The sequence below is a fragment of the Poromitra crassiceps genome (assembly GCF_964638095.1).
Source record: "Poromitra crassiceps genome assembly, chromosome: 22".
Classification (NCBI taxonomy): Eukaryota; Metazoa; Chordata; class Actinopteri; order Beryciformes; family Melamphaidae; genus Poromitra; species Poromitra crassiceps.
The window spans coordinates 13,644,303-13,654,132 of record NC_139647.1 but is presented as its reverse complement, the minus strand read 5'-3'; the positions used below and the strand labels follow the sequence as shown (position 1 = coordinate 13,654,132).

At 43.1% G+C, this 9,830-nt stretch overlaps 1 pseudogene across 1 annotated transcript; it reads right to left on the bottom strand.

Annotated features, from left to right (window-relative positions):
- LOC310796318 (tubulin beta-4B chain pseudogene) lies at positions 1–1,317 on the bottom strand (annotated as a pseudogene). The gene has a single exon. The product of its transcript is annotated as a tubulin beta-4B chain pseudogene (transcript).
- Positions 1,318–9,830: the final 8,513 nt, after the last annotated feature.

The window sequence follows — 9,830 nt, the reverse complement described above, 5'->3', positions numbered from 1 at the left end:
CTAACCTTCATCCTCGCCCTCCTCTTCGGCGGTGGCGTCTTGGTATTGCTGGTACTCCGACACCAGGTCATTCATGTTGCTCGCAGCCTCGGTGAACTCCATCAAGTCCATGCCCTCACCGATGTACCAGTGGATGTAGGCCTTGCGGCGAAACATGGCGGTGAACTGCTCGGAGATGCGCTTGAACAGCTCCTGGATGGCCGTGCTGTTGCCGATGAAGGTGGCGGCCATTTTGAGGCCGCGGGGAGGGATGTCACAGACAGCCGTCTTGACGTTGTTGGGGATCCACTCCACGAAGTAGCTGCTGTTCTTCTTCTGCACGTTCAGGATCTGCTCGTCCACCTCCTTCATGGACACGCGCCCGCGGAAGATGGCGGCGGCGGTGAGGTAGCGGCCGTGTCGCGGGTCACATGCCGCCATCATGTTCTTGGCATCGAAAATCTGCGCCGTTAGTTGGGCAACCGTCAGCGCTCTGTACTGTTGGTTGCCCCGGCTTGTCAGGGGGGCGAAGCCTGGAATGAAAAAGTGCAGCCTGGGGAAGGGCACCATGTTGACAGCCAGCTTCCTGAGATCTGCGTTGAGCTGGCCAGGGAAGCGCAAGCAGGTGGTCACCCCGCTCATGGTGGATGACACCAGGTGGTTCAGGTCCCCGTAGGTGGGTGTGGTGAGTTTGAGCGTGCGGAAACAGATGTCATACAGGGCCTCATTATCAATGCAGAAGGTCTCGTCTGTGTTCTCAACCAGCTGATGGACAGACAGCGTGGCATTGTAGGGCTCCACGACTGTGTCCGACACCTTGGCAGAAGGCACCACACTGAACGTGTTCATGATCCGGTCTGGATACTCCTCTCGGATCTTGCTGATGATCAGGGTGCCCAGGCCAGAGCCGGTGCCTCCTCCCAACGAGTGGGTGAGCTGGAACCCCTGTAGGCAGTCGCAGCCCTCTGCCTCTTTCCTCACCACATCCAGGACCGAGTCCAGCAGCTCGGCTCCCTCGGTGTAGTGGCCCTTAGCCCAGTTGTTAGCCGCTCCACTCTGACCAAAGACAAAGCTGTCCGGTCTGAAGAGCTGGCCAAAGGGCCCGGACCTCATCGAGTCCATGGTGCCCGGCTCCAAGTCCACTAGTACAGCACGAGGAACATACCTGCCACCTGTTGCCTCGTTGTAGTAGACATTGATTCTCTCTAACTGCAAGTAACTATCACCGTGATATGTCCCGGTGGGATCGATGCCATGTTCATCGCTTATCACCTCCCAAAACTTGGCTCCAATCTGATTGCCACACTGCCCAACCTGCAGATGGACAATTTCCCTCATTAAAGAGATAATGTTGCTGACCGGTCCCATATTTATAGCCTGGGTCGGCTTTATGACACCCGATATCAGTGTCTCATAAATCACTGCATTATGCATAAGTGATTTATTATGTGAGTGACATCACTATGCCATACCAGTGACATCAACCACAGTTACATCACAGATGATCACTCACTGATGATATTACTCACCGACGACATTGCAATTGCTCGAATGACATCACTGATGACATTAGTGACATCATTGATGACATCATCACTGATGACATCATCAACAATTGCTCGATTGACATTACTGATGAGATGACATAATCACCAATGACATCACAACTACTCGAGTGACATCACCGGTGACTGACATCCCTCACTGATATATCACTCATGACATCATCACTTTTTTGTACATATACAATCAGTCATTCCAGCTCAATTCACAGATCATGAACATTGTGACAATCAAATAAAAAAACTATATCAGAAAGTGATAGAATAAAATGACAATAAGTAAAAAAAAAAGTGACAATAAGTAGAAACATTGTGACGAGTGACATCACTGATGACTTCATCATTGATTACATCACAATGGCTCGAGTGACATCACCGATAACATCATCACTGATGACATCATCACCGATGTCATCACTGATGACATCACTCACTTCATGACATCACCGATGACTTCACAACTGCTCGAGTGACATCACTGATGACATCGTACATAGAATATACGCCCCACACATTATGACATCATCGGCAGTGGTGGACAAACACTCCGTTACTTGAGTGAATGTATAGATACTCCTGGTCAAATATTATTCCAATAAAAGTGAGTTACTTTCTGTTCCCAATTTTTTTTTACTTGAGTTGAAGTGCTGGACTACTTGTTTAAAAAAATACTTAATCATTTAGTTGCTGAGGTTTTGGCCACAGCCTCGGTGACACTACACTGATGCACTGCAGTCTGTATGTAATCGTCATTCTCATGTTCCACCGCTGAAGCCGTCTCTGAGCTCGTCCCCCCTGCTTTATCCCACTGTGATACTCAAGAGGCACCATCTCTCATCTACCTCTTCTCTCTTCTTCTGACAGTCAGTTGCCCCCACAACCCGGAGATTAGAGTAGCAAAACAAGTTTGTAACTGGATTAAGCACATAACTATCCATGGTGTAAGGATATGAATGCTGTTTTCAGGGAAGCTGACCAGCAATTCATTTTCAGAAACAGTTCATGTTGTAATGCTCACAACATTAAACATAGATTATTTCTTGACTATATAAAGAAACATGGGCTAATGACATCAAACCAAAACTCAGAACATATATCCAAATTAAAAATATATATAGTCCAGAACCTTAGGTTACATTACCCCTGGATAGATCCAGAAGATCTCATGTCCAGTTGAGAACTCGTACCCTCCCTCTGGCAATTGAGGTGGGCAGGTTCAATTCTATTGCTGAGGAGGAGAGACTTTGTACTGTATGTGAACTGGGTGTTGTGGAGGATGAATTTCAGTTTTATTTTCATTGTAGCTACACGAGGAACCAAGACTGCCTTTATTTCAGTTAATGCAAAATAAGAAACCTGAATTATTCTGGTCAGGAGATAACGTTAAGTTGGAACGGCTATTCAGAAAGGAAGTCTTCAGTTTGGCCAGTTTTATTGGAAGAGCTTGGAAACTGAGAATGGAAAGTTTTGTTTTGAGTGCAAAATCACACCAATGTGTCTCAATACACTTTCCATTAAACAACAGAACGAAAGACAGACAGACAGACAGACAGACAGACAGAATGTGAGGGTAGGAGAAAGGTTAGCCTCAGCGCGTGCAAGACTCATCAGTAAAAGGTCTGTGTCAAGCCCAAGCCAGCAGTGCTAAAGTAGCCTAAGTCATATGACTGTGAAAACTATTAGCTTAGGTTTTGAGTCTAGATTTAAACATTTAAGCTTACCTGACTGTAAGTGGTAGCTTGTTCCAGGTCAGGACCAGAAATATAAGTGATGATGTCAGAAACATATGGTGCAAGTCCTTTTAATGATTTAAATGCTAACAGGAGCACCTTAAAGTCAGATCTGGTTTGAACTGGGAGCCAGTGAAGGGAGGTTTATAGGGTTGGATTAGGCTGAATGTGATCACATTTTATAGTTCTAGTTAGTATTCTCATCTAGGTAAAATAACTACAAACAACACAAATGGAAGAATCATGGTATGTGTGCATGTGGTTTGATTTGACACTTGCTATAGACCAAATCACCGGGATGTTTACATTTACTTCCGGGTACCCCTGGGTCCACACATTATAATGGCGGTGAACGGCACAAACTGACGTGTTGAAGACAAAAACAGACAAAGAAGACAAAAATGGTTCGTCCGTGTTGTGTTGTTGTTTAATATCATTCATAACAACACTTTCACTAACGTTAGTGGAGACCAGACTAGCTAATTTACCTGTTGGACCAGACTAGAGTAGACTTGAAGCTAAATTAAATTGACGTGGCGTCAGCAGCTCTGTCTGTACCAGGCTCTTTCTCGCCGAGAAGAGCCTGGTGACGCGAGGTTACTCTGTCTGTAACGTTAACACTCTGCAAAAAAACAGCGAGTTTGACAGACAAACACACGTTATTAGCTAGCTAACACTACATAAAACAAACACAGAAGAAAGGCTAGATACGTCGGACAAGCATGTTTACCAACCGTTTAACCATTTAAATTGAAAGTAGTCGGCCGAAAACAACGAGAGGGTTTGACAGCATTTATTTGACAACACGCACATTTAAACCTGCCGCCTTCCCCAAGTGGTACCCGGAAGTAAATTTGTTTACATGGTGACGTCACGGTGATTTGGTCTATAGAGAGCCGCAGTAACGAGTCCGGAAATCATCGATGTTTTCGCCTATGGGAGTTTTGAATGGGTTTTTGGCGCGATGCTTCTAATAATCTCTCTGGGCAACGCTGGCTTAATCAAACGCGAACCAGTGTTTAGTAACATCATCTTCACACACGAGGACCACTTTTACGAGTTTTGAAGCTTTTACTTGCCGTTAAAAGGACGGCTAGCTAGCAAACGGCTAAATGAGACTACACTTTTGAGTCGATGGGGATATATACGTCAATAACGTCACCACTTCAAAGGGCGAACACGGAAATTCTCTTTCCCTCACCTGGTTCAGCCCGTTCATCCCGGGGTAATCAGTGCACACATCAACAACAGTCCAGGTTGAGTGCTGACTGACGTGGAAGCCTATGCGACAGTGTGTAGTTCTGGATTAGCTTAGCTCGAGCATTTTACTTCTATGGCTCGCATTTACGCTTCAAAACTCATGAAAGTGGTCCTCATGTGTGAAGATTATCCGACGGAACTCTGGTTCGCGTTTGATTAATCTTGCGGTGCCCAGAGACCGTATTTGAAGCATCGCGGCAAAAACCCATTCAAAAATCCCATAGACAGAAACAGTGTAGAACCAGGAAGTTCGGGACTTCCGCATTCTGCTGTCCCCTCACGCGTCACGCGTCCCCTCCCTCCTCGCTCGCTTTCTTCAGTGCCGCAAGGCATTCTGGGTATTGTGGTGGTGACGAAGCTACCATGCACGAGAGTTAGCCGTAGCTTACTGCCCGTAGCGTATTTCCAGGTTTGCAGAACTTAGTTTAATTTACAAGTAGAAGCCTCGTATGTGCGGATGATATTATCACGAATATATAAAGTGGAAACGGGGCTCCGTTAAGTTAACTCGGAGGAAGGAGAAGACTCGATGGACTCAGATGAATGGTTTAGCTGTGAAGCTAACGTTAGCTGTGAAGCTATTTATTGGAGCTTTGAAGGATAAAGTTGGTCAGTAAAGTTCAGGAGGAAAACTTCTTGTCACCGTGTGAAAATTATGAAAATGTCTAAAGACCAGAAGCTGAGAGCTGTGGTGAAGCAGCGCCTAACTGCGGCTGTTGAAGATAAACTGGACGCTGTGCGGTTACACAAAGAAGCCTTGCCTGCAGAGTCAGACCTCCAGCAGCTGTTGGTCATTAAAGAAGAGGATCCCGCTGAGCAGCAGGAGTGGAGCCCCAGTCGGCACCAGGAGGACCCAGAGACCACACACATTAAAGAGGAACAGGAGGATCCAGAGCACCCACGCATTAAAGAACTCTGGACCAGTCAGAAAAGAATTAAAGCACTCTGGATCAGTCAGGAGGGAGAGCAGCTTCAGGAGGAGCCAGAGCCCCCACACATTAAAGATGAACAGGAGGACCCAGAGTATCCACACATTAAAGAGGAACAGGAGGACCCAGAGCATCCACACATTAAAGAGGAACAGGAGGAACTCTGGACCAGTCAGGAGTCAGAGCAGCTTCAAGGGCTAGAGGAGGCTCATATCACCAAGTTCCCATTCACTGCTGTCCCTGTGAAGAGTGAATATGAGGAAGAGAAACCTCAGTCCTCACAACTTCATCAAAGCCAGTCTGAGGAGAACAGAGAGGCAGAGCCTCTAGCCAACAGCTCAACTGAACAGATGAAAACAGAGGCTGATGAAGAGGACTGTGGAGTATCAGAACCAGCCATGAACTTATATCTTCCAACTAGTAATTCACAACCAACTAGTCATGACAAGACTTCAGATTCTTCTGAGACTGAAGATGATGATTGGATGGAAGCTAGTGGACCTCAGCCAGGTTTATACTCACAGGAAAACAGTGAAGTTCTTGAGAAGAAACACTTGAGCTGCTCAGTTTGTGGTAAAAGATTTGCTAATGAAGCACACTTGAAGAGACACATGATAGTCCACACAGGTGAGAAACAATTTAATTGCTCAGTCTGTGGTAAAGGTTTTGGTTATAAAGGAGACTTGAAGAGACACATGCTACTCCACTCAGGGGATAAACCATTTAATTGCTCTCTGTGTGGTAAATGTTTTGGTCATAAAGGGCTCTTGAAGAGACATATGATAGTCCACACAGGAGATAAACCATTTACTTGCTCAGTCTGTGGTAAAGGTTTTGGTGATAAAGGAAACTTGAAGGCACACATGATAGTCCACTCAGGAGATACACCATTTAACTGCTCAGTCTGTGGTAAAGGTTTTGGTCGTAAAGTACAGTTGAAGTCACACATGATAGTCCACACAGGAGATAAACCATTTACTTGCTCAGTCTGTGGTAAAGGTTTTGGTGATAAAGGAAACTTGAAGACACACATGATAGTCCACACAGGAGATAAACAATTTAAGTGCTCTCTCTGTGGTAAAGGTTTTGGTCATAAAGCAGACTTGAAGAGACACATGATAGTCCACACAGGTGAGAAACAATTTGTTTGCTCAATCTGTGGTAAAGGTTTTGGTCAGAAAGGATACTTGAAGACACACATGCTACTCCACACAAGAGATAAACAATTTAATTGCTCAGTCTGTGGTAAAGCTTTTCGTCATAAAGGGCTCTTGAAGAGACATATGATAGTCCACACAAGAGATAAACAATTTAATTGCTCAGTCTGTGGTAAAGCTTTTGGTCGTAAAGCAAATTTGAAGACACACATGATAGTCCACTCAGGGGATAAACCAATTAATTGCTCTCTGTGTGGTAAAGGTTTTGGTCATAAAGGAGACTTGAACAGACACATGATAATCCACACAGGAGATAAAGAATTGAATTGCTCAGTCTGTGGTAAAGCTTTTGGTCGTAAAGCAAATTTGAAGAAACACATGATAGTCCACACAGGAGATAAACAATTTAATTGCTCAGTCTGTGGTAAAGGTTTTGGTCGTAAAGGAGACTTGAAGAGACACATGAAAATCCACACAGGAGATAAACCATTTAATTGCTCAGTCTGTGGTAAAGGTTTTGGTCGTAAAGGAGACTTGAAGAGACACATGAAAATCCACACAAGAGAGTAAACATTCAATTCAGGGTTCCATGGAACACCTGGAAAAGTCATGGGATTTCTAAATCTTGTTTTCCAGGCCTGGAAAAGTCATGGAATTAGTAAAATCCTTGAAAGTTTAGGAAAAGTCATGAAATGTCTGTAATGAAATTGTTGCAGTAATCTTCTTAAAGATAACCTTCCATGTAATGTAAAATAACAGCAAATGTATTCCCCGTAGCTGTTGACGTAATGTGGCTCGCGTCTAATGTGTCAATTTTAGTGCTTCTTGTATTTTATATTCATATCTTTATGTAAAATTTAAATTAATGTTTTAGTTCAACAGCTTCCGTGATGCAGTGACACTAAGCACTAAACATGAATATAAAGAACAGCTGTGTCCTATTTGTCCATAGTAATAATTTCTGGTATTGATTCAGAATGACATTAAATGGAAATTATATTATCGATCATTAAAAAGTCATGGAAACCTTTTGAAATTGTATGAAAATGTGTGGGAGCTCTGTTAATTGCTGTCTGTGGTTGAGGGGGGATTTCAGTATATGTCTATGTGGAATGCATGTTTTTGTGCTTTGTGGTCAGGTGTTTATGTATCACACAAAAAAGACAATACAAAAATTGCTAATGTGGTAAATGTTTGAGTCCAAATGGAAACAATGGCTCTGTTCAAAACCGTTCCCTATTGCAGGAACTATATACATAAGACGGGCAACATGTCCCCGCCCCCTTTTCTGGGGCAATACAAAAGACACTCGCCATAGACTTGAGAGTGTAAAATAACAGAACAAAACACCAAAATAAAACCACCAGTGTAACTCCACCTAAACCCAAATGTTTGGTGAAGCCTGACACCTATAGGCTACTGAACAGGCCTTCTCTTATTGGCTGGTCTCTTTCCCCTGTGATGTCACCCTCTTGTCACATTGTAATGGACAAGAGTGATTGATGACTGTCTCATTATGCAGATCAGAGGAAGGACGGAGCTTCTCAGTTTTAGTTCTAAGAATGTTTTACTCATCTTAAAATGTAGACAATAGAGAAAAAACTAATTGTGCATTTCTGGAAATCAGGAACAAGGAGAAGCACTTTTGATTTTCATGTTGGAGCTATGTCATTAGCATATACACTAGTTCATATAAATATCTTGGATTTACTTTTGATACATTTGACGTTTGAAGGGGGCATTAGTTAGTGTGTTGGCTGACACTGCTGGTAGAGCCCTGGCTACAGTAATGAGTTAAGTGAAAACTTGGTTCAAAGCTTTATGATGCATGTGTGTCACCAATGTTGTTTTATGCAGTTGCAGTTTGGGGAAGTAAAGAATTGTCCAAGGTGAATGCCATCCAAAACTGCAATCCACTGCTTTTTGGGCGCATAAATGTGCACCTGTGTTGGCTTTTCAAGGGGACATGTGTTGGGAGCCATGTTTGATCAAACAAAAAGGTGAAATGTTGAGATGGTGGAACCGTCTATGGCCATTTACACTTGGCATTAACATGAATTTTCTGCCATCAGATTGCAATCTGATGGCAGAAATGGGTGTCCTCTCAATCCACATGAAGTTGCTGTATCCAATTGAGAGGACATATTGCATTTACACTTGTGTTCAATGTGTACACAATACGTCCCTGACCACCTCCAGGTTTGCCCGATCAGATCGCAATCCATCTTCAATGTGTCTTGGGGGTGTTTACACCTGTACTTTCAAGTGATCAACCACAATCTGATTGCAATCTGATGATAGAAAACACATGTTAACGCCAGGTGTAAATGGCCTCTAATATGCCAGAGAGTAGAGTAGCAAAACAAGTTGAACGGTCTTTTCAGGGAAGCTGACCAGCAATTTATTTTCAGAAACGGTTCATGTTGTAATGCTCACTATATTAAACATAGATTATTTCTTGACTATTAAGAAAAATGGACTAATGACATCTGGGTCAAACCAAAACTCAGAACATAATATCCAAATTAAAAATATATATAGTCCAGAACCTTAGGTTACATTACCACTGGATAGATCCAGAAGATCTCATGACCAGTTGAGAACTGGTGGTACCCTCCCTCTAGTCTAGTAGGAACGGGGGGTCCCCGCGCACCCGAAATATATATTTTTCTAACATAGATTTTTGTATTCATCAAGGTGTCTAATAAACAAATTTTGTTGTTACCCCGTTGAAATAGTGTCCCATGGGTCCGTTTGGTGGCCATCTTTGCGGGCATATTGCGATGTCTGATGAAAATGGATAAGGGTCATAACTTTTGAACTAGACGTCATACAGAGACAAATGACACCACTTTTCAGTATGATTTCTGCATGAGGAATTGATTGAGAGGGTTGTTTTAATGATTTTAACAGGTTTGGTATAGTAAAACTCAAAAACATTTGAAAAAAGTGTCTAATTTACTCTCAAAATCTTGCAAAAGAAATCTATCTACATATTAGTCCATGGGCCAGAAGGGTTGGGAATAATGCTCATATTGATTTTTGGCAAGGTATACATCTCTAGAGTTAGAAAATATGTGAGAGCATTACACAAATGGTAGCTAAATGTGTGTTATCACTCGATTTATAACACCATGCAAAACATAATAGTTGCGGGACTTAGGAACATTTGAGGCTAAGTTCATGCAAATCAAGTCTAAAAGCACCAGATTT